Raw genomic sequence first — 24,474 nt, 5'->3', positions numbered from 1 at the left:
CTCATTTTCTCTCTGTCTGTCTGTCTGGGTCTCTCTATGTCTTTGTCTGTCTCTGTTTTTCTCTCATGTTTTATTCGCTTCTCATTTTCTCTCAGTCTGTCTGTCTGGGTCTCTCTATGTCTTTGTCTCTCTCTGTTTTTCTCTCTGTCTGTCTGTCTGGGTCTCTCTATGTCTTTGTCTGTCTCTGTTTTTCTCTGTCTCTGGATTTCTGTAGCTTATTGTAATGTTTTTTTCTGCTTCTCTTATTTTCTGTGTCTGTCTGTGTCTCTGTGTCTGTCTATGTCTTTGTCTGTCTCTCTCTGGATTTCTGTAGCTTTTAGTGCTAATGGTTGTTTTATCTACTTCTCATTTTCTCTGTGTCTGTCTCTTTGGTAGTATTGCTTTCCTTCTCTTTCTCTACTTATCCCTGTTTCATTTTCCTCCGTTCTCATTTTTTGTTCTCTTTCTGTTCTTATGTCTTATTTTTTCACCGTTTTCCTTTCATTCTTTTCCTTTTTCATTTCTCTCTTCCTCTCCTTGTCTTAGTTTTCCCTTTTCATTTCTTCTTCTTCCTTCTGCTGTCTCATTTTCTCTGTGTGTCTGGCTCTCTGGATTTCTGTAGCTTTTATTTATTTATTTATTTTTACAACAAAGGAGGCGGCTCAAGGGCAACAAAAAGTGCATAGAAAAAAAAGGCCCGCTACTCACCGCTGCCATAATAGACGAAAGTAAAGAGTGGCCAAGAGAGAGGTCAATTTGTGGTGGAGAGGTGTCTTGATAATGGCTGTTTTATGTCTACTTCTCATTTGGTCTCTGTCTCTGGGTTTCTGTAGCTTGTAGTGATAGTTCTCTCTCTCTCTCTCTCTCTCTCTCTCTCTCTCTCTCTCTCTCTCTCTCTCTCTCTCTCTCTCTCTCTCTCTCTCTCTCAACCCGTACGCTCTCAACAGCGCGGAGACGGTGGTGAGCATAGCCAAGGGGTGCGAGGAGGAGGTGTGCAAAGTGGACATGCAGACCGAGGTGGCGTTCCTGGATGGGTGAGTCCGAGGGGGATGGGAGGAGAATGTGCGTTAAGATGCGATTGGTTCAGCTGCGTCAAAGTTCTCAAGCTCTGTTCAAGTCCTCAAACTTCACTTGTAATCTTGTCTTAACCTCACTTTCCAGCAATAACAGTTCGCTCTGAGGGGGATGGGATGCGAATGTGTGATCAGTTAAGCTGCGTCAAAGTTCTCAAGCTCTGTTCAAGTCCTCAAACTTCACTTGTAATCATGTCTTAACCTCACTTTCCAGCAATAACAGTTTGCTCTGAGGGGGATGGAATGCTAATGTGTGATCAGTTAAGCTGCGTCAAAGTTCTCAAGCTCTGTTCAAGTCCTCAAACTTCACTTGTAACTCTTGTCTTAACCTCACTTTCCAGCAATAACAGTTCGCTCTGAGGGGGATGGGATGCGAATGTGTGTTAAGATGCGATTAGTTAAGCCGCGTCAAAGTTTTCAAGTTCTTTTCAAGTCCTCAAACTTCACTTGTAATCTTATCTTAACCTCACTTTCCAACAATAACAGTTCGGTCATCATAGGCAAGATCAACCGGCTTGAGGTGACAGCAAACAACAAGGGGGAACACGTGTACCTCCCCAGCCTAATGGTGAGCCTGGCGCCGCCCCTCGTGGTCTTCCAGCCTCCTCACCAGTGCATCTTCCACTCCTCCGAGCTTGTGTATAACTTGACCAACCCTCTGAAGAGCAGTGCTGAGGTGAGTGAGGGAAGGGAAGGGAGAGGAAAGGAAGGGAAGGCTGAGAAAGGGAGGGGAAGAGAAGGGAAGGGAAGGTCAAGGAAGGGAAGGGAAGGGAAGGAAAGGTCAAGGAAGGGAAGGGAAGAGATAGGAAAGGAAAGGGAAGGAAAGGTCAAGGAAGGAAAGGGAATGGAAAGGGGAAAGGATAGGGAAGGGAGAGGAATCAGAATCAGAAACTTTATTTCCATTTTATACAATGGTTATTCTTTACAGGCTTAAAACTATTGATCATAGTATATAGAGTGGTTCCCCCCCCCCCAGGCGGGGACTCCGAGGCAGGGTGAAGGTGCGCCATTTTGAAATTTGGGAAAAGATGTCTACATAGTTTGTCTATTTTTGATCTGTTGTCTGTCTGGAAAGCTGGATTTTCTTATAGCCTTCTCAAACTAATGCTTCCTCTACATAGTTTGTCTATTTTTGATCTGTTGTCTGTCTGGAAAGCTGGATTTTCTTATAGCCTTCTCAAACTAATGCTTCCTCTACATAGTTTGTCTATTTTTGATCTGTTGCTCTGTCTGGAAAGCTGGATTTTCTTATAGCCTTCTCAAACTAATGCTTCCTCTACATAGTTTGTCTATTTTTGATCTGTTGCTCTGTCTGGAAAGCTGGATTACCTCACATCATTAGAATGCAATTGATACCTTTTCTTGGCCTTTGGAAAGAGTTGATGTGAGGGGAAGTGTTGAGGATGCCCGCCTACAGTCCTTGCTGAGCACTTTCTGTGTCTTTCAGAGCGTGTGAAGCAGTTTGCCAACCTGGTCCTGGCCCTCATGATGCTGTTCACCAGGTACAATCACTGGATGGTGGGCGACAAGTTTGAGAGACTCGCCCCCTCACTGGTAATTATGCCCCGTTGTCATTTTTCCTTCTCTCTGTTCAGGGGCAGGACCTAGTGTTTTTTATGCCTTTTTTGTTTTATTGCCCTTGAACCCTAAAAGATAAAACTACATGACCTCCCCTAACTTAACCTCACCTAGCCTTACCTAATGTCTCCTAACTTAACCTATCCTCCCTTACCCTAGCCAAGAAGTCACCCGCCGCAGCCGCCGAAGGGAAGGACGGAGGAACAGCCGCCAACTCCATCGCTGGCGGCTCCACGTCTACTCTCGTCTCCTCCTCCTCCTCCTCCTCCTCTCTCAACATGGACGGTCGAAAAAGGATGTTTAGTGTGGAGGTGTTTGATTGGGGTATGTGGGTTGGTGTTTATAATTTCATTTGTGTGTGTGTGTGTGTGTGTGTGTGTGTGTGTGTGTGTGTGTGTGTGTGTGTGTGTGTGCTACCCTTCCCTCCCTCCCTCACCCCAATGTTTGTCTCTCTAGGTGTTTGTAGGCGATAAGATGACCTTTCAACACACCTTCTTTCTTTCCTTTATTCTTTCCCTCTTTACGATGTTATTGTAAGTATACGTAACCTTAAACTAATGAAATACAAGTTACGTGAACCCTACCCTCGAGATATGTTATTTTGATCTCTGTACGTATAGGCAAGATTACGTCTCTTAAACTAACGATATATAAGTTATGTCAACCTTAACCTGCGAGATGTTTGTATAAGTAACCTCAATTCACTGGTATGTTTGTATAAGTAACCTCAATTCACTGGTATGTTTGTATAAGTAACCTCAATTCACTGGTATGTTTGTATAAGTAACCTCAATTCACTGGTATGTTTGTATAAGTAACCTCAATTCACTGGTATGTTTGTATAAGTAACCTCAATTCATTTCATATGTTGTATGTTACAGTGATCTCTGTATGTATGGGGAAGATTACATCCTTTAAACTAGCAAAATATAAGTTACGCCAACCTTACCTTTGAGATATTTGTATAAGTAACCTCAATTCACTGGTATGTTTGTTTAAGTAACCTCAATTCATTTCATATGTTGTATGTTACAGTGATCTCTGTATGTATAGGAAGATTATATCCTTTAAACTAGCAAAATATAAGTTACGCCAACCTTACCTTTGAGATATTTGTATAAGTAACCTCAATTCACTGGTATGTTTGTATAAGTAACCTCAATTCATTTCATATGTCGTATGTTACTGTGATCTCCAGGGACGTGCACAGGAATTTTAGAGGGCAGTTGCTCAAACCTGAAAAAAGGGCAACCCCCCCCCCACACACACACAAACTGCAACAACAACAACAACAAAACACCCTAACAGGCTTTGCACTTTATGCACACTGTCTTTATTAGAATATTACAAATAAGCAAAAACACAAATTCAGCACTTGAGCTCACTATTTCTAGGTAAATTGAAAAAAATAAACTTGCTTACTTCCATATACATATTTACATAAGGGATATGCTGACAGTGCAAACGTTCAAAAGAGGAGGCGTCTATTGGGAGTCATGTCAACAAAAATCTTCAGGACCTCGTGTTTGTTTATTTCTATGTCCTTCTCTATGGCCAGGAGGAGGAGGTCAGACAGCCGCTCTTGACCACACTGATTTCTGAGCCTGGTTTTAACTAGCTTAAGCTTCGAGAAGGACCTTTCCACTGTTGCTGTGGAGACTGGCAGAGTGGCATAGATTTTGGTCAGCTTGAATAGGGTGGGGAAAATGATGTCTGCGTTGTTTTCCTTGAACACTTCCAGCATGGCTGTCACTGTCTTCTGACACTTGTAAGCTGCATGAAAGACCCTGAGTTCAGTTTGCAGATTGGCCTCTTCACCCTGAAGCCCATAGAAGGCACAAAGTGTGCGTGCTGTGTCTTCGCCTTGGCTGCCACTGACATCCACCCACTTTTCTGGATCAGTGAGTCTCTGCAATGACATCACTATTTCTCGAGTCTTCCCTTCTCCATAGAATCGTTTTTCAAGTTCTTGTCTCAGTCTGTCCAAAAACGTGTAGTACAGTCTTCCCCTGTAGTACTCCTCCAAGGTCTGAGCTTCATCATCTAATGTAGCAGATTTAGAGGTGAAGTGAGGCTCACTTCACCCGGTCAACTGTATAATATGGGATTCATAGTTATCACAGCCTTCTAGGGATCCTTAACTCACTAGTTGTTATAGCAGCACATGTTATCGAAGGTTATTAACTATACAAAATACGGTGAATATGGGGGAGTTTTACCTGCGAGGGGACGTGTGTGAAGGCGTCGCGACGGTCGCGGGGGAAGTGACTGTGACGCCGCGAGGGACGCTTCAAGTACGTTTTGGCGGGAATGAATTAACTAGCTAGATAGCTAATATTGTAAGTTTTCAAATGTGAGAAAATAGTTAAAATAATTTTAGATTGATGAATACTTATATTTAAATAGGTAATTTCAGTGTAATAATGTTTTGTTGGAAGCGGAAATATCATTGGTTACTTTTGCAACAGCACTAGGGGAGGGAGGGTAAAAATAGAAAACGGGGACTATAATAACGTCCCTGGAGGAAATAATATTAGGAAAAAATACACACATTCGTAACACTATTTTTCAGAAGGGCAACATCAGCCGAGAAGGGCAAAACGGCAGTTGCTCAGACAACCTGGGCAACCTACCTGTGCACGTCCCTGGTGATCTCTATGTATAGCGAAGATTAAATCCTTTAAACTAGCAAAATATAAGGTACACCAACCTTACCTTTGAGATGTTTTTATGAGTAACCTCAATTAACTCGTATGTCGTATGTTACTTTGACCTGTACGTATAGAGAAGATTATGTCATTTAAACTAGCAAAATATAAGTTACGCCAACCTTACCTACGAGATGTTTGTATAAGTAACCTCATTTCATATGTTACCTTGATCTGTATGTATAGGGAAGATTACGTCATTTAAACTGATGGAATATAATTTGTCAACCTTACCTATGAGATGATTGTATAAGTAACTTCAATTCACACTTTGATCTCTGTACGTCGAGGCAAGGTTACGTCAGCCCAGCACTCACTGTTTGCTTATTTCTCGTCTTTACGTAGATGTAACATTACGATCCTTGTATTGCTGTAGGATTTGTGTTGTGGAGAGGAAGTATTGCTGTAGGACTTGTGTTGTGGAGAGGAAGTATTGCTATAGGACTTGTGTTGTGGAGAGGAAGTATTGCTGTAGGACTTGTGTTGTGGAGAGGAAGTATTGCTGTAGGCCTTGTGTTGTGGAGAGGAAGTATTGCTGTAGGACTTGTGTTGTGGAGAGGAAGTATTGCTATAGGACTTGTGTTGTGGAGAGGAAGTATTGCTGTAGGACTTGTGTTGTGGAGAGGAAGTATTGCTATAGGACTTGTGTTGTGGAGAGGAAGTATTGCTGTAGGACTTGTGTTGTGGACAGACAAACAACATAATATAATCTTATAACGGAAGTAAGAGTGTTATAAAAATTGCAACAGTTTGTCAGAAAGGCCTATTTTTAACCCCTTGACCGTGGATTTCCTACAAGAAGACATCACCAAGCTGTAGGAGTGGAATAAATAGTGGCTGCTACAATGCAATGATGAAAAATGTAAAGTTCTGCACCTTGGGAAGGGATGTCCAGCACACCAATACCACATGGGAAACACTCCACTATCCACCACAGAGGCAGAGAAAGACCTGGGAGTGTATGTTACCAGGTTACCAGTGAAGGGATATCCAGCACACCAATACCACATGGGAAACACGCCAATATCCGCCACAGAGGCAGAGAAAGACCTGAGAGTGTATGTTACCAGGCTACCAGTGAAAGGATATCCAGCACACCAATACAACATGGGAAACACTCCACTATCCACCACAGAGGCAGAGAAAGTCCTGGGAGTGTATGTTACCAGGCTACCAGTGAAGGGATATCCAGCACACCAATACCACATGGGAACACTCCACTATCCACCACAGAGGCAGAGAAAGACCTGGGAGTGTATGTTACCAGGCTACCAGTGAAGGGATATCCAGCACACCAATACCACATGCGAAACACTCCACTATCCACCACAGAGGCAGAGAAAGGCCTGGGAGTGTATGTTACCAGGCTATCAGTGAAGGGATATCCAGCACACCAATACCACATGCGAAACATTCCACTATCCACCACAGAGGCAGAGAAAGACCTGGGAGTTTATGTTACCAGGCTCCCAGTGAAGGGATATCCAGCACACCAATACCAAATGGGAAACACTCCACTATCCATCACAGAGGCAGAGAAAGACCTAGGAGTGTATATTACCAGGCTACCAGTGAAGGGATATCCAGCACACCAATACCACATGGGAAACACTCCACTATCCACCACAGAGGCAGAGAAAGACCTGGGAGTTTATGTTACCAGGCTACCAGTGAAGGGATATCCAGCACACCAATACCACATGGGAAACACTCCACTATCCACCACAGAGGCAGAGAAAGACCTGGGATTGTATGTTACCAGGCTACCAGTGAAGGGATATCCAGCACACCAGTACCACATGGGAAACACTCCACTATCCACCACAGGCAGAGAAAGGCCTGGGAGTGTATGTTACCAGGCTACCAGTGAAGGGATATCCAGCACACCAATACCACATGGGAAACACTCCACTATCCACCACAGAGGCAGAGAAAGGCCTGGGAGTGTATGTTACCAGGCTACCAGTGAAAGGATATCCAGCACACCAATACCACATGGGAAACACTCCACTATCCACCACAGAGGCAGAGAAAGGCCTGGGAGTATAATTATGTTACCAGGCTACCAGTGAGGGCAAAATACGTGCCAATTGCAGCGGACGAGTTAAGAAATATATATACAAATAGCATTTTGAAGAGTTAGATTTTTTTTGTTTTTTTTTTTTTTACATGTGGCCTACAGCGCCGGTAGGCTAATCCATATGAGCCTGATGGTCGGCCCTAGCCCGTCATGGCGAAGGCAATTGTTTATGGTGGCGCCATTATTATTATTGGCTCATGCTGCCCCCCGGAGCTCATTCTTGAATCCACTTGTGCTGCAGAGCTTCTTCTAGAGTCCGGGTTGATAGGTGGTCTTCAGGACAGCATGTGGGTAGTCTTAGGCCACTCGGCGGTGATTGAAAAATCCAAGGTGGTTAGCGGCGGATTCGAACCCACATCATGAACAACGCACCGAATTCGAGGCCGGCACGCTAACCACTCAGCCACTGCCTCCCCTGAATGCATGCCTACATTTTTTTTTATGGTAAAGGAAACTGCTGAGGGCAGTAAATGAAGCAGGAGTCACATCACGGCAGCCACTATAAATAAAATTCGCCTGTTCCGCTAATGGGCTGGGGCCGTCCAAGAGGGCCTACTGGTGCTACAGGCAGACAGGGGATAGACAGGAAGCTGATGAGAAAATAGAATTCCCAAACCAATTCTGGTGTGTGTCTGTATGCATGTGTGTGTGTGTGTGTGTGTGTGTGTGTGTGTGTGTGTGTGGAGTAGAACAAACAAACAAAAAACATAGACCAATAGTTACATTAGGAAGACATACTCAATAAGGAAAAAACTTATTCATGGAAACCAACAAGGAAAGGTTAGATACTGAGGAAGGGAGGAAGAACAAAGGGGTGGAATAAGATAACATGTGCTTGTGTGCTTAGAACTGAGTGTTGGAAGATCAAGACAGGAAGGAAGGGCATGATTGGAGGCTGCTGGAAAATACAATACAATACATTACGATAGATTACAGTATGGAAAGTATGTACCTACCTCTAATAGTACATACTGAGGATGATATGTAGCTACTTCTTCCATCCTCACAATTAATACAGGAAGGAAGGGCATGATTGCAGGCTGCTGGAAAGTACAAAAAGATACATTGCAATAGATTACAATATGGGATAATAGTGTAGCTACTTCTAATAGTATATACAGAGGATGATATGTAGCTACTTCTTCCATCCTCACAATTAATACAGGAAGGAAAGGCATGATTGCAGGCTGCTGGAAAGTACAAAAAGATACATTGCAATAGATTACATCATGGAATAATAGTGTGTAGCTATACTAATACAGAGGATAATATGTAGCTACTTCTTCCATCCTCACAACGAAGGCAGCATTTCCAGACAGTAAGTAACAGCATAATCGCAAACCTCTGGAAGATACAAAGTGACACAAAGTGAAAACATAATTGGAAGCTGCTGCTGGAAATTACGAAAAGGACATTACGAGATGAAACACAACAGACCAGCGTGCTTCCTCCTTCCTCTGAATTATGGCAAAATCTCTTGGACAGGAACAGAAAAGAAAATGACAAACTGCTGGAAAAATAAAAAGAACTACTGGGAAAGAAATGGACGCAAGGTGATAGATTATGTTACGAAATGGGGAAATAATGCATGAACTAACTGTCCCTTCCCCTGAATAGACAGACATAAGCAAATGCCAAGGAAATAAAAAGACACTAGACCAGTGGCTCCCAAACTTTTCACATGATGCCCCCTATTGATTTATAAGAAATCCTCACGCCCCACATCATTTGTTACTCCTTCATGTGTGTGTGTGTGCGTGTGTGTGCGTGTGTGTGTATGTGTGTGTGTGCGTGTGTGTGTGTGCGTGTGTGTGTGTGTGTGTGTGTGTGTGTTTATTTCTTGCAAAACTGCAATTTTTGGCAGATGGAATCACGCCCTCTCTTTACCTAGCTCACGCCCCCCAAGGAGGCATGCCCCCCAGATTGGGAACCACTGCACCAGACGATAGATTGTCACGAAATAGGGCAATAATATGTGGGGTCATCAGTGCAGGTGTGGGGTCATCAGAGCAGGTGTAGGGTTGGCAGGGCAGGTGTGGGCCCATCAAGGATTATTGTCAGGACAGGTGTGGGGCTGTCACGGCAGGTGTGGGACTGTCAGGGCAGGTGTTGGGCCGTCACGGCAGGTGTGGGACTGTCAGGGCAGGTGTTGGGCCGTCACGGCAGGTGTGGAACTGTCAGGGCAGGTGTTGGGCCGTCAGGGCAAGTGTGCGATCGTGAGGGCAGGTGTGGCCGTGTAGGGCCGTCATGGCAGGTGTGGGACTGTCCAGGCAGGTGTGGGACCGTCATGGCAGGTGTGTGACTGTCAAGGCAGGTACGTGTTGGGCGGTCATGGCAGGTGAGGGGCCAACGGGGCAGGTGTGCGATCGTCAGCGCAGGTGTGGGGGCATCAGGGCAGGTGTGGGGCCGTCATGGCAGGTGTGGGACTGTCAGGGCAGGTGTTGGGCCGTCAGGGCAAGTGTGCGATCGTCAGGGCAGCTAGGTGTGGGGCCATCACGGCAGGTGTGAGATCGTCAGGGCAGGTGTGGGGCCATCAGGGCAGGTGTGGGGCCGTCAGGGCAGGTGTGGGGCCATCAGGGGAAGTGTGGGGCCATCAGGGGAAGTGTGGGGCCATCAGGGCAGGTGTGTGATCGTCAGGGCAGGTGTGGGGCCATCAGGGCAAGTGTGGGGCCATCAGGGCAGGTGTGATCGTCAGGGCAGGTGTGGGGCCATCAGGGCAGGCGTGGGCCATCAGGGCAGGATTGGGGCCGTCAGGGCAGGTGTGGGGCCATCAGGGCAGGTGTGGGGCCATCAGGGCAGGTGTGGGGCCATCAGGGCAGGATTGGGGCCGTCAGGGCAGGTGTGGGGCCATCAGGGCAGGTGTAGGGCCATCAGAGCAGGTGTGGGGCCATCAGGGCAGGTGTGGGGCCATCAGGGCAGGATTGGGGCCATCAGGGCAGGTGTGGGCCCATCAGGGCAGGTGTGGGGCTGCCAGGGCAGGCGTGTGCATGGGGCCGTCAGGGCAGGCGTGTTGCCGTCATGGTGCCTTCCTGTGGTCAGACCGTCAGGGGCCGTCTGTCTTGCCCATAATTCCGCCCCAACCTTACCTATGACACACACCCGTGTAAGGCATTGTGCTGCCAAAACATGTGTGTGTATTGTACGCAGGAAATGACGACCCCCCCAACCTTACGTACCCTTATACCCGTATAATGCACTGCACTGCCAGATTCGTGTTGCCTTGGGTACCTGGCTATACAGTAACCAGCAGATAACATTATTTCGTCTGATGTGGAAATATATTTACAAGTTGTATCGTTTGTGGTCCAATGTAGCGTGTTTGAGGCTCGTGTGTAGCGGAATTATAAAGTTCCAGATGGCAACGCTGCCAGGTGACAGGTTAGCTTTGAATGCACCAAGGTATGCGGCGGTGGAAGCTTTGAGGGGTGATATATGGGGTGGAGCACCTTTAGGGAAAGATTTAGGAAGGCTACCCTTAGATACAAAGTCAGACTGGAATGAATGGATGACGCGAGGCTGGCACGGAAGGTTTACTTGTGGAGTGTGCATGAGAGCAAATGGATTAAGAACTGCATGAGAATGGTTGGTGACAGTGGTATGCGAGTCAGGTGGGTGAGCAGAGAGGAAGGGAGGCGTTTCTTTGAATGGAAAATGACTGACAGCAACAGTGAGGATCTAGAATGGGATGCGAGAAAGTGGAAGAGAGAGATAGACAGTGCAGTGAAAGGTGACGGTCTGAGGAGGTGGAAGCATGCGATGGAGCGAAAGACTACTTTGGAGTGGTACAGGGAAAAGGAAGCCCCGCAGTGTGTCAGCTGGTATGATGGAAGCCTGGGTGGTGATCTTCTCTTCCAAGCTCGAGCGCAGTGTATGAATGTGAATGCAAGAAATTACAGGTGGTCTGAGTCCCGCAGCAAAGTGTGTCAGATGTGTGACAGGGGTGTGGATGAAACTGTCGTGCATGTGATACTGGTGTGTCGGAGGTACCGGAGAGAAAGGACGGAGATGATGAGGGTGGCACTGAGTGAGATGGGCTGGGATGTGAATGGGAGGATTGCAGGAACAGATTGGGAATGGATGCTGCTGCTGCTGGGACTGAGTGATGAAGCAAATGATGGAATTATAGAAGCCATGAAGAGTTTTCTGGAAAAGATGTGGTGTGCAAGGAATAGGGAATTGGAAGATGTGTAATGGATACTGCTTGTGTTGTTTTATTTTTACAGGTTGTGTCGATGCGAAGGCCTGACTCTCCAACGGGTCACCTGTACAGCAAGAGCAAGAGCAAGAGAGCACACGCCGCATCCCTTCTGGCCCTGCCCAACCAGCCCCCTAAAACACCCCAGAAGAAGAAGACGACGAAGGCTCCACACCCACGGGCCAGCGCTGGGGACCTGCTGGCCAGCGACACCCTCAGCCCCAACACTGCCAGGACAACACCTCCACCACCGCCGCCGGGAAGTCTTAACCTTCTCATGCAGCAGAAGTAGGTAAGCTGTCCTGCACAAGACAGGCCGCCCTCCACTCATAAGAACATAAGAACATAGGGAAACTGCAAGAGGCCGGGTGGCCTACACAGGGCAGCTCCAGAATCCCCCCCACTACTCACGATGGGTGAGGTGTAGTTACAGGGGTTACAGGTAGAGGCTTGATCCTCGTTATACCGGCGGTACTAGGCACGCATCCAGTACCCCGTCACCCTACTGCACCCACACCTCACTGCCACCTGTCGTCCTCGTCCATGTAGCTATCCAGGGTTAAGATTCGTTTTAGGTCCGTGCCAGTATCTCATTACCTACCTTATGAAACATCAGTATCTCTTCATATATCTTTTCTACAAACATTCAACAGTCATGGAAACGCCTTGAAAATCCAATTCAAGGACTTTTTTTTTCTCTTGAAAATAGGGGATAATGTTTACGGAAGCGCGTCGCCTCCTCTGGCGACGGTGCAGCCGGTGTTGCGATAAATACCTCCTCGCTGAAATAAGTCACATATACATGTGGGGGGGTCGAGGGGGGGGCAGCCCCCGTTAGTAAATCGTAAAGTTTGGTTGGAGTAGTTTAAATATGCTCCTGACCTAAACCCTCTGCGAGCTATTTTACGGCTGCGGCGGCTGGAGCGTCGCCGCGGCCAGCACCAGGAGGCGACGCGCTTCCGTAAACATTATCCCCTATTTTCAAGAGTAAAAAAAAAGTCCTTGAATTGGATTTTCAAAGCATTTCCATGACTGTTGAAGGTTTGTAGAAAAGATATATGAAGAGATACTGAGGATTCTTAAAGTAGATTATGAGATACTGGCACGGACCTAATACGAATCTTTACCCTATCCAGTCTACTCTTAAAACAAGCTATCGTCCCTGCACTAACTATGTGGTTGCTGAGTCTATTCCATTCCCCCACCACCCTATTACTAAACCAATGCTTGCCTATATCTCCTAAATCTATACTTTTCTAATTTAAATCCATTACTGCGAGTTCTATCCTGCTGGGTAATTCTCAGTACTTTACTTATATCGCCTTTGTTGTAACCCTTGACCCATTTGAATACTTCTATCAGATCTCCCCGCACTCTTCGGCTCTCTAGTGAATGTAAGTTTAGATGTTTCAGCCTATTTTGATATGGGAGGTTCCTCAGCTCCTGAATCATCTTGGTCATCCTCCTCTGAACTGAGTCTAGCAAGTTGATGTCCATTCTGTAGAGGCAGCTCCTTTGACCCTAAGGTCCCGTGTATCTAACCCCACCTAATATCGCTGTTCATGAATTTATCTAGTCTATTTTGAATGTGACAATTGTATTGGCACTCACCACGTGACTGCTAAGCCTATTCCACTCATCCAGCACCCTGTTTGTAAACCAATTTTTGCCTGTGTCCCTGTTGAATCTGAATTTATCCAGTTTAAACCCATTACTTCGTGTCCTACCGGTTCTCTTACCAACAAAACCTTATGAATGTCTCCTTTATTAAAGCCCTTCATCCATTTATAAACCTCGATCATGTCTCCATGCACCCTTCGCCTTTCTAGAGAATGCAAGTTTAACTGTTTGAGTCTTCCCTTGTATGGCAAGTTTCTCAACCCCTGAATCATCTTAGTCATCCTCCTCTGCACCGATTCTAACATTTTGATATCCATTCTATAGTAAGGTGACCAGAACTGAACCGCATAGTCAAGATGAGGTCTAACTAATGCTAAATATAGTTTGAGGAAGACTTGGGCTTTTGCTTACGCTCCTTGAAATAAATCCCAGTACCCTATTTGCTCGATTTCTAGCTTGAATGCATTGTGCCCTTGGACGGAGATCAGAGCTCACTAAGACCCCTAAATCCCTCTCGCACCCAGACCTGCTTTTGAGAGTGTCATTTAAGCAATAGTTATGTGAGGGGTTCTTCCTACCTACACTCAGAATACTGCACTTCCCTACATTGAACTCCATCTGCCATTTATTCACCCAGTCATACAATCTGTTGAGTTCACCCTGGAGAATACTAGCGTCCTGATCCGACTCAATTACTCTACCAATCTTGGTATCATCTGCAAATTTACTAACATCACTACCATAGCTGGGCACGATAACAGAAAACCTTATTCCCGATAACCGATAACTGATAATGAAAAACCTTAACGGTGATAAGCGATATTCGTTAAATAGAGACACAAATATAGGTGGTAACCGATAGCCGATATAAATCCACAATTCCGATACTAGCTTGTGATAAGTCCGATAGGCGAAAACGATACTATATTGATATTTCAAATAAAAAACATAGATGAATTCAAGTTTTCATTATCCGTATTTTAGAAAACTTACAAAACCTGAAAACCACACGTTGACACGTACATATGGACGGTAATACTAGAAACGCTTGAACCGGTGTTGTGTTATTTGGCGTCTCCACCGTCAAAAGCTGGCGCTTTTGTGTACAAACACTGGTCGCTCGTGAACTGCGCATGCTCAGACCAGCAACCGTAGACCTGTACAGTCTCACAAAGCTTTAAACCGTAATTAAGAGTTGCTGGAAGGCTGAATCAGACATACAGTACCACTACCACCATCCTCGCTGTTTCTAGAACGACACTCGATCTGTACGAGTTGTATTTATATGTACAGAGTGTCGTTCTAGAAACAGCGAGGATGGTGGTGATCTATGTTTAATTCAGCTTTCCAGCAACTCTTAATGTGTTAAAAAGCTTTGTGAGACTGTACAGGTCTACACTTACTGGTCGGAGCATGCGCAGTTCACGAGAGACCAGTGTTTGTAAACAAAAGCGCCAGCTTTGGCGATGGGACACCAAATAACACAACACCGGGTGCCTTCAATACCATGGCATGCTCACAAACGAATATGGAATATCAAATTTGAGGCAGTGAATAATCATTTTTGGGGCAAAATTAAATGATTTTTCTCTTTAATATATTCCTTTTTTGAGTAACATAAAAAATAACCTAGTGTTTTAATTTTCATGATCTAAGTCTGAAATCTCTTCACCGAAGATATTTCATGTTCCGAAGTTTTTTCATACAACACCGGGCCACGCATGCACAGTAGGGAGACAACGTTTTTTTTTTCTGAGGCGGAAAAAAGTAGCGATTATTGCTAGTTTGCTTACAAAAGTAACGAAGATACCGATATATATTTAAATAAGTAGCGGATGGCCGATAACCCGACTTTGTTATCAGTGATAAAGTATCGAGATAACTTATCGCGATAACGCCCACCTATGATCATTACTAATTCCTGTATCTAAGTCATTGATATAAATAATAAACAAAAGTGGACCTAATACCAAACCTTGTGGGACCCCACTCATAACACATCCCCAGTCAGATCTTTTACCATTGATTTGCACTCTTTGCTTCCTATTGCTAAGCCACGCCTTGACCCAGTTCAAAACTTTACCCTCTACTCCGTGAGCCTGTAATTTAAGCAAGTCATTGGTGAGGAACTTTGTCAAACACTTTACTAAAATCAAGATAGATTACATCATAATTTTCATCTCTGTCAACTGCCTCAAATACTTTATTGTAGAAGGACAAGAGATTGGTGAGGCATGACCTACCTTTTGTGAACCCATGCTGCGAGTCGTGAATTAAGCTACGTTTCTCTAAATGCTCCCGAATGTTCCTGGCTATTATGGACTCCAGCATCTTGCCTATAACCGATGTTAAGCTAATTGGGCGATAGTTTGAAGCAACTGACCTGTCCCCCTTTTTGAAAATCGGCGTCACATTAGCTACTTTCCATAGGCTCGGCACAGCCAGTATTTACCGACATCTTAACCCCTTCAATACGATGACGCCTACGTAGGCGTCATGAAGCCCCAGCAGCATATACGATGACGCCTACGTAGGCGTCATATTTCTATTCTGTTTCTTCTTCTATTGAGTTGTCCCGTACTTTGTGTTGGTTACTAAGTAAAGACGCCGTATGCTGTCCTTGAAATCCTATTGCTCCTTCCACCATCCTTGTTCCCACCAATCACAAAAAATGAGCTACAGTATGCACCGCCTTCTTCCCGCCTTGTTTCTAAAATTAGGAAGTCTCATTGGCTCTCTCTCTCTCTCTCTCTCTCTCTCTCAGACACCGAGGCGCCGACCAACGTTGCCAGATTGTCGTTCTCGGCCTCCTCTCTGCCAATTTCCGACCCAAAAATCTGCCTCCTCGACCCCAATAATTGCCTTCATATACAGTTATCATTAGAATGGTTAATTATTGGTGTGTTTTGGCAATAGTTATGGGTCAGAAACCGGTAAATACGAGGCTACGAGTATGATAATCTGGCAACGGTGGCGCCGACACCATCACGTCTCGCCCACCCCTCTCTCTCTCTCTCTCTCTCTCTCTCTCTCTCTCTCTCTCTCTCTCTCTCTCTCTCTCTCTCGCTGATAATTTCTCGACATTCTTCCTCCTCTACACAATCATCTTCTTTCTCTATTTCTTTCCCCCTTGCCCCTTTCTCCCCTTTCTTTATTTCACGTTGACGCAATTTATATTATGCATAGCAGGTATATGTTGACTCGTCGTGTATGCTGCTTTGCAAATACGGGATACATGTAATGAGGGCTTTCAGCAGCATAATATACGGAGGCGACAAGCAGATACATGCCGGCTCAGGTTTCCCGCGCGCCGGCCGAGCACGCCGTATATCAGCCAGGCGGGCTTTTTGGACATCCGGCGCGAAGGGGCTAAAGATGTCGGTTAGTGGGTCACTGAGTACATCACCTAATTCCTTTAATACCCTCGGAAATATCCCGTTAGGACTTGGCGACTTGTTCTTCTTAAGCTTATCTATTTCATCCTGAACTACTTGCCTGGTAATGATTATATCCCTCAACTTATCGCCATCCCCGCCCTCGTACACCTGAACCCTTTCCGGTATAGTCGTTCGATCCTCCTGTGTGAATACTGAAAGGAAGTAGTCGTTCAACAATGTGCTCATATTTTCGTAATTTTCTACTAGCTCCCCTGTGTTTGTTTTCAGCGGTCCAATTTTCTCCCGTGTTTTTGTTCTATTCATCTGAAAGAAGCCTTAGGATTACTTTTCGCCTCATTTGCTACTTTGATCTCATAGTTCCTTTTTGCTATCCTAGTGTTTTTCTTAACCAATCTAGATAGTTCGACGTACCGGCCCCTGAGATGTGTTTCCCCATTCTTTATTTTCTGATAAATTCCCTTCTTTAACCCAATCTCGTGTTTTAGTCCACGAGTCATCCACTTAGGATCATTGTTTTCTTTTCTAAGTGTTCGCTGTGGTATATGTTGTCCTTGCCCCTCTACTATTACTCTAACTAAATTATTGTAAGACATTTCTACCTGGTTCTCCTTGCTCTCCAATCCACAGTTCTGGCCCTCATGAATCCCTAAATTATCCCAGTTTGGTTAGGACTAAGTCTAATATGTTATCTCCTCTGGTAGGCTCAGTAACTACCTGCTTAAGGAAATTATCTTGTATAACTTCAAGAAAGTCCTCGGCTTCCAGTTCACCCACTAGGTCTTCCCAGTCTATATTCCTATAATTATAGTCCCTCATTACGCAGACATTTCTACTCCTACTCGCCCTGCCAATCTCCTGTAGTAATATACTCGTGTCCTGCCTGTTAAGGCTGGGTGGCCTCCTAGAGTTAGTTTTTCTTTCCCTTTGTAAACGTCCACCGAAACTGATTCTGAATCCATGTTAGTTTTGACTGAATTGTCAACTAAACATTTAAGCGAGTCTTTAACATATAGCGCAACTCCGCCCCCCTTTCTGCCCCTTCTGTCTTTGTGAAACATCTGATAACCTGTTATTTCAAATTCTGATCTAAAATTTCTATTGGCAGTGTCTATCCATGTCTCAGTGATCGCTATTATGTCAAAATTTTCTGAACAAGCTTCACCCCTTAGTAAGTCTATCTTGTTTCTGAGGCTCCTGGTGTTAGTATAGAAGATTCTCAGCCCGCCCTCTGTTACTCCCCTATAATTACTTCTAAGCTGCCTGGTTATATTATGAGCTAGATGTCCTCTTCCATTACTCCTCCCATTGCTCCCATTACTCCTTCCCCCCTCACCTATACTAAAAAATCCCTCAGGGTACCAAGTGCTCGTTCAAGGGAGTCTGAGAGAGCCTCAACACCCTTGAACGTCAAGTGTATCCCGTCACGGGCGTAGAGGGCGTCGTTGCCAAAGAAGAGGTCCCAATTGTCGACGAACAGCCACCCATTGCCCTCGCAGTGCTCAGCAAGTCTGCTGTTCACTGCTATCACCCTGGACAGCCATCCATTGCCAACGCCCCTCCTTGGCAGGACGCCACACACTACTGGCGACCCACCAGCGTCACGTATCCTGCCTAACAATTCTCTAAAACGCCTGAGAAGGTCCTCGCTTGGCACACGAGAAACTGTTTCCACCACAGCTGAGAAAGACAATGGGGTTCGATCCCTCGCTTGCCATACACGCCTCAATCCTGTCTGATATATGGCCCACCCCTGCCCCTGGGAAACACACCCTCGTCCTGTTCTTATCCTTGGAGCAAAAATACTTGTCAACATAACGAACCTGACTATCACCAACAACAAAAACCCGACGGTCACAGAAACTCACAGAAGAATTCCGGAAGAGGCTAACAAAGCCTGTGTCTCCGGTCTCTGTGTTTCCGTTCGGTTGGTCTCCGTGGTCGAGTTGTCTGGACCCGTGCCCAATATCAATGGCTACCATGTGGTCAAGTTTTTGTCTCTGTGATCTCCATGCCTTATCCAACCTATTTTCAAAGGTTTTAACTGATGGTGCACTCACTACTGCTTCAGGGAGGCCGTTCCAGATATCCACCACTCTATTACAGAATGAATATTTTCTTATATCTAACCTGGCACGTTGTTTATATATCTTCTTACTATGTCCCCGTGTAGCTTGATAATTTTGATCCATGAAGAGGCCGCTGCATATGTCACTGTCGTACACTCCATTCATGATCTTGAACAATTCTATCATATCACCTCTTGATCGTCTGTATGACAGGGTTGGGAGGCCTAATTTCTGTAGTGGTTCTGGATATGACAAGTTCTTCAAGGTTGGTACCAATTTGGTGGCTCTTCTTTGAACTGCCTCCACTGCCTCAATGTCCATCTTCTTGCTCGGGGACCAGGCTTGGTTTGCATACTCTAGGTGTGGTCGAACTAAGGCAATAAACAATAACTTGAGTTCTGATTCATCCAGTGTCACAAATGTACGTCGGATCAGTCCGACCAATCCGTTAGCCTTATTGATTTTCCTTGCACGGTGTTCTTTAAACTTCAGCTCGCAATCAGTCCAAACTCCCAGGTCCTCTTCCACTGTGATGTCCCTTAGCTCCTCCCTCATGTTGCATGTGATCTTTTCTTCATTTGATGTTCCTAGCCTCATAGCACTGCACTTTTCAGGGTGGAACTCCAACAACCACTTCCCCGACCAATGTTGCATCCTGTAGAGATCTTCCTGCAGGCTAACACAGTCCTCTCTCTTACCAGTTTGTCTGAAGACCTTTGTATCGTCAGCGTACAAAAATAATTCGCTGTTGAGTACTACATCTGGTAGATCATTTATGTACATAATGAACAACAGTGGTCCAAGCACTGAGCCTTGGGGCACTCCACTAGTAACCATTTGCCAGTCTGATTCTTCTCCATTTACTATAACTCTGTGTTTTCTCTCTGTCAAGAATGCTGCTATCCAGTTTAAAATGTTGCCCCTGATGTTATAACTTTTTATGAAATGCTTTAGCAAAATCACAATATGCAACATCCACAGCGTTACCTTCATCCAGATACTAATACATGGCCAAGTGCAGGGGACTTGGTTTCGATGGAGCAAGTGCCATGGTGGGAACATTCAAAGGGTGTGCCGCAGTACTCATGAAGAAGTACACCCTGGCCAAGCCAATCCACTGCTTTAGCCACCGGCAGAATCTTGTACTGACGAAGGCGTGTGACGTCAAGGAAGTGAAGATCGCTCTTCAAACACTGACCGAGGTGTACAACACTGACCCAGGTGTATAACACTGACCCAGGTGTACAACCTGAGCGAGGTGTACAACCTGACCGAGGTGTACAACCTGACCCAGGTGTACAACCTGACCCAGGTGTACAACCTGACCCAGGTGTACAACCTGACCGAGGTGTACAACCTGACCCAGGTGTACAACCTGACCCAGGTGTACAACCTGACCGAGGTGTACAACCTGACCCAGGTGTACAACCTGACCCAGGTGTACAACCTGACCCAGGTGTACAACCTGACCGAGGTGTACAACCTGACCCAGGTGTACAACTTCGTTCATTCTCCGAATATGCGCTCCGAGGTTGTCAAGGTTACCTCAGCCAAGCGCGAAAAGCTTGTTCCCCCCCCCCAAAAAAAAAAACTCGCCCCCAGAAAATCTCAAGTGTATGCGGATCTTCGGTACATAACTGACTCGCTTATAATGTGCTGCAACTACAGTAGAGCCCTACTTACCGCGAGATCAATTACCGCGAGCCACCATCTACCAAGAAAAAAATTAATTAGCGCGAAAGCCTCAGTTAGCGCGAACAGCTACCACGACTGAATTTTGAAAATTGCGCCAAGCCGCCATGATGCGCGGTGGCCTGGGTGGCCTGCCTCACACCACAACACAGCCCCCCGCCACCATTTCCCACACGGTCCCAGTCTCTCATGCTCCCTAACGTCGTCCTACCCCACCTGGTCCCCCTCGGAGGCTGCCCGCATCACCTGCCGCCTCCTGCTGGGGGCGGTGCACAGATCGCCGCCCGTGTGGCACTGCAGCAGCTACTGTCACACTCCGTGGCCCGACCACGCCGCCGCCTCTGCCGCCATCCTCGGGGCGTCGCCGCGTCGGCCCCGCGGGGCGTCACTATTACCTGCCATGGCGGGGCAGATGAGGCAAGGCGTCACTATTGACTGAGTGGCCACCGTCACCGTAACACGCTCGATAATAACGAGTGTGATGTCGGCCTGGCCGGGCACAACGCCCACACACGCCCACACCCTGCCCGCCGAACCTTTGCTGGGGCCGAACTCTTGTCACACCCACTTGCTGCCGCCGCCAACACCTTGGGCCGCAAGAGTCACCATCACGGCTCGATAACTGATGACTGCGTATTTTGAGTAATTATCAAACCCAAAAGTCAGACCCACGTGTGCACCAAATAACTTTTTTCATATTGGTTACTTTATTCAATTAGCGCGAATTCAGTTAGCGCGACCGCGTTCATCCACCTAATTCTCGCGCTAAATGGGGCTCTACTGTATAATACAGAATGTGTCGTCGGCTGTAGGCATATGCAGGCACGGATATGGGGGTGGGGAGCCAGATGACCCGGGCCCCCCCAAAAAATATTAGGATAACTAAAATATTTGAAATACCCATGAATTGAGAAAACATAAAATATATTTAAGATACCCCTAAGAAGCTAGAGAGCTGGGGAGCGAAGCCGGCCGCCGCTAGATAGCTCTGGACGCTGTCCTCCAAACTTTAAAAAATTCCTCCTCTATGGTTCCTTGGGCTTTACTATGCGGAGGTGGACGGGATGCTCAGGCAAGATTTAAATTTTTTCGGTGTCTGATGTAATTTTTCACTCCTGCAGGGCCAGGGCACAACGGGCATGTGCCCAGGGCACCGCGCTCTTATGGCCCCGCACTCATCTAACAATCTATATACTCGTACAGGGCCGTAGTACGCCGTTCCTAGGGGGGGGGGTGCTGGGGGTGTTGGACGACCCACCCCCCCCATCTGCTAAAATGTCCACTTTCTGAAAGAGTCAAAATGAAAACTGGTACCTTTCTGTTGCATTTCTGGGGAACTCAGGATTTTCTTTATTTATTTTCAGTATTTAAGTTCCGGAATCATATATTGAATATTATAGAGTAAGATTTAAAGGCCTTGGAAAAAATCTTTGTGACCACATTCCTCACATGCAAGCAGAAAGTGAATTTTAGTGCAGGCCACTATCATCATTCGGCACTTGGAAGAGGAAATAAGGGAAGACTTCCTTGCCTTTGTGCGTGCTCATGACCTCACCGGTTGTGCTTGAAGTGGCGAAGCTCTACGAGCTCGACATTGAATCCCTGACACTCGTGAAGGCAGAAGCGGAGCGCTGGGGATTATCTGTTCCGGTCTTCCAAACGATCAAAGAAGCCGAGGCACACGCCAGCACCAGCATCTGAGGAGTACCGTCGGCCAAGAGCGTCTGAACGGACTTGCCCTCCTCTGTGTCCACCACGATATCCCCATTTCAGTCGAGAGATTGATAAGCAAATTCGGCGAAAAAAGCCGCCGACTACTCTTTGCTTGGTGAGGCACTTGTTGAATACTTGGGAATTTGTAAATATATTTCTTTAGATCAGCCAATCTTTGCAAATGTGTTACCTCAATCCCATGTAAAAGAAGCCCTATAAGAATTCCTTTTTATCTTCAGCTGCGTCTAATTTCACATCATAGCTCTTTTTTGTAAAGGTCAGGTTTGTAATTTATATATGACCTGTATTATGATCACCCTTGCTGCTTACATATCGAACTAAACATTTAGTTTTCTTCGAGTGATCGTATGGTGATGATTTCTACCTGTTCAGATCTGCCTTCTTACGGGTCGGATGTGCAATTTGAATTGTTTCTTGTTATTGCTTGCCAGCTTAATATTGATTGCACTTCATAAATAGATACAAGAAAAATTAATTTGTCACATATACGTTGATCGCTTGGGAGCTGCGGATTTTAAGCAAAGAACCGCCATCACTATCCATTGGTCTTCACTGTTTGAGGCTGTCGCTAACTTATGAAATTTTACCAGCGGGCTCCCAAATTGATTTTCTGGATCCGCCCTGCTTTGTTCTTCGTGTCAACTGTTATATCAACTATTTTGCTTTCCACTGCTTCATTAATCACACTCTTGACTTCCTCCCCAACTTTCTGCTTGACTTCATCAATCCTAGATTTGAACTCACTGTTCACTTGAGACCTGATATCATCTCTAATTTCCTCCTTCAGATTCTTGACATCACTCTTGATCTCCTCTAAGGCCTCAGTGGTTTTAGTTTCCAGGGCATCCATACGTCTTTCTACTTTATCCTGTCTCTTGGATGTGTTGGTTACTTGTTTGAACAATTTCCCCGCAACAATATCGCATTTGGTACAATTCCAGTGAATCTTACTTACTTGATTGCTGCTCAGGAAATTATACACTGCCTCAGTGACCTCCTCACACTTTATGTGGTGCCACATTTCACATAGTTCACAGCCTAGAGCCTTGTCTTCCTCACCAACCTTAACCTTACAGACTGGGCATGTGTCTGTTTGTTTATCTGCGTCGCTATCGTCTGCCCCTGTCAGCTGATCATCCCGCACCCAGCCGCAAGGCTTGTTTTGCCAGATCCAACAGTATCCTTGGTTTTTGTACCTGCCTGCTTACTAGACGGATTATTCTTCGAACGATTCATTCTTCTGGCAATATTACTATTGGAGAATTCCTTCACTTTTACAGAGCTGTCACGGGCACGTCCACCCTCGACCACGACTACGGACCCTAGGCCGCCGGTGTGTGGAGGAAAAGAGAACAAGGAAAGAACGAGGACAACAACAACACACTCAGCCGCCGCAAAGGTTGGGGCCGCCTCATCTGCAGGGCTGGACAGCAGCATGAGTGGCCAGGACAAGCAGGAGCAGACTGCTGCAGGGGGCAGGAGGGTCAGTGGTCACCAGATGAAGCAACTTGCTGCTGGCAACTCCAGCAACAAAGGAGAGAGGAAGTTTGTGTGTCTGGAGTGTGGAAAAGAATTAACCACAAGGCATGGCCTCAGATATCACACCCTTACACACACTGGTGTGAAGAACTATGAATGTAAGGAATGTGGGAAACTATTCATCCAGAAGAGTACCCTTGATAGACACACCCTTACACACACTGGTGTGAAGAACTATGAATGTAAGGAATGTGGGAAACAATTCATCTGTAAGAGTCACCTTGATAGACACACCCTTACACACACTGGTGTGAAGAACTATGAATGTAAGGAATGTGGGAAAAAATTCACCCTGAAAAGTCACCTTGATACACACACCCTTACACACACTGGTGTGAAGAACTATGAATGTAAGGAATGTGGGAAACAATTCATCTGTAAGAGTCACCTTGATAGACACACCCTTACACACACTGGTGTGAAGAACTATGAATGTAAGGAATGTGGGAAAAAATTCATCCAGAAGAGTACCCTTGATAGACACACCCTTACACACACTGGTGTAAAAAGTCATGAGTGTGAAGAGTGCGGGAAGAGGTTCAGTGTGAAGCAGGCACTCAATCGACATGTCTTCAGGCACTATGGCCTTAGAGAGTTCAAGTGTGATGTTTGTGGAAAGCTCTTTAAGACAAGAGAGGACATTGCCAAGCACATGAAGATCCACTTCTGAAGTGTGTCTGCCTACAGTAGTTATAGTGACCAAGGTAGGGAAGGGGATGGGAGGGAGAGGAAGGGGAGGAGGAAGAAGGGAAGGCTGCAGTAGGGGATGGGGGGCTAGCCCAAGAACGGGAAGGGAAGGAAAGGGAAGGCAG

The 24,474-nt window shown here is 46.0% G+C and overlaps 2 long non-coding RNA genes across 22 annotated transcripts in view; both read right to left on the bottom strand.

Moving 5' to 3' along the window:
- The window catches only part of LOC126984805 (uncharacterized), a 118,035-nt gene that overhangs the window by 87,892 nt on the left and 5,669 nt on the right, over window positions 1-24,474 (bottom strand). For 3 of the 21 annotated variants that reach the window (XR_007737847.1, XR_007737848.1, XR_007737844.1), the window contains exon 2: window positions 3,326-3,480. The exons of 4 other annotated variants lie outside the window; for them this stretch is intronic. This is a non-coding gene — a long non-coding RNA (uncharacterized LOC126984805). Of the gene's footprint in view, window positions 1-3,325; window positions 3,580-3,603; window positions 3,677-3,756; window positions 3,824-5,345; window positions 5,490-24,474 lie in introns of those variants that run through there. 14 more of the 21 variants (XR_007737849.1, XR_007737852.1, XR_007737859.1 and 11 more) reach the window with 12 other exon arrangements.
- LOC126984815 (uncharacterized) lies at window positions 23,460-24,089 on the bottom strand. Its single transcript, XR_007737881.1, has 2 exons — window positions 23,967-24,089; window positions 23,460-23,882 (listed from the first exon to the last, which is right to left on the bottom strand). It is a non-coding gene; the product is annotated as an uncharacterized LOC126984815 (long non-coding RNA).

The sequence above is a fragment of the Eriocheir sinensis genome, chromosome 57, assembly GCF_024679095.1.
Source record: "Eriocheir sinensis breed Jianghai 21 chromosome 57, ASM2467909v1, whole genome shotgun sequence".
Classification (NCBI taxonomy): domain Eukaryota; kingdom Metazoa; phylum Arthropoda; class Malacostraca; order Decapoda; family Varunidae; genus Eriocheir; species Eriocheir sinensis.
The sequence above is the reverse complement of the archived record's forward strand: the minus strand, read 5'-3'. Positions and strand labels throughout refer to the sequence as shown.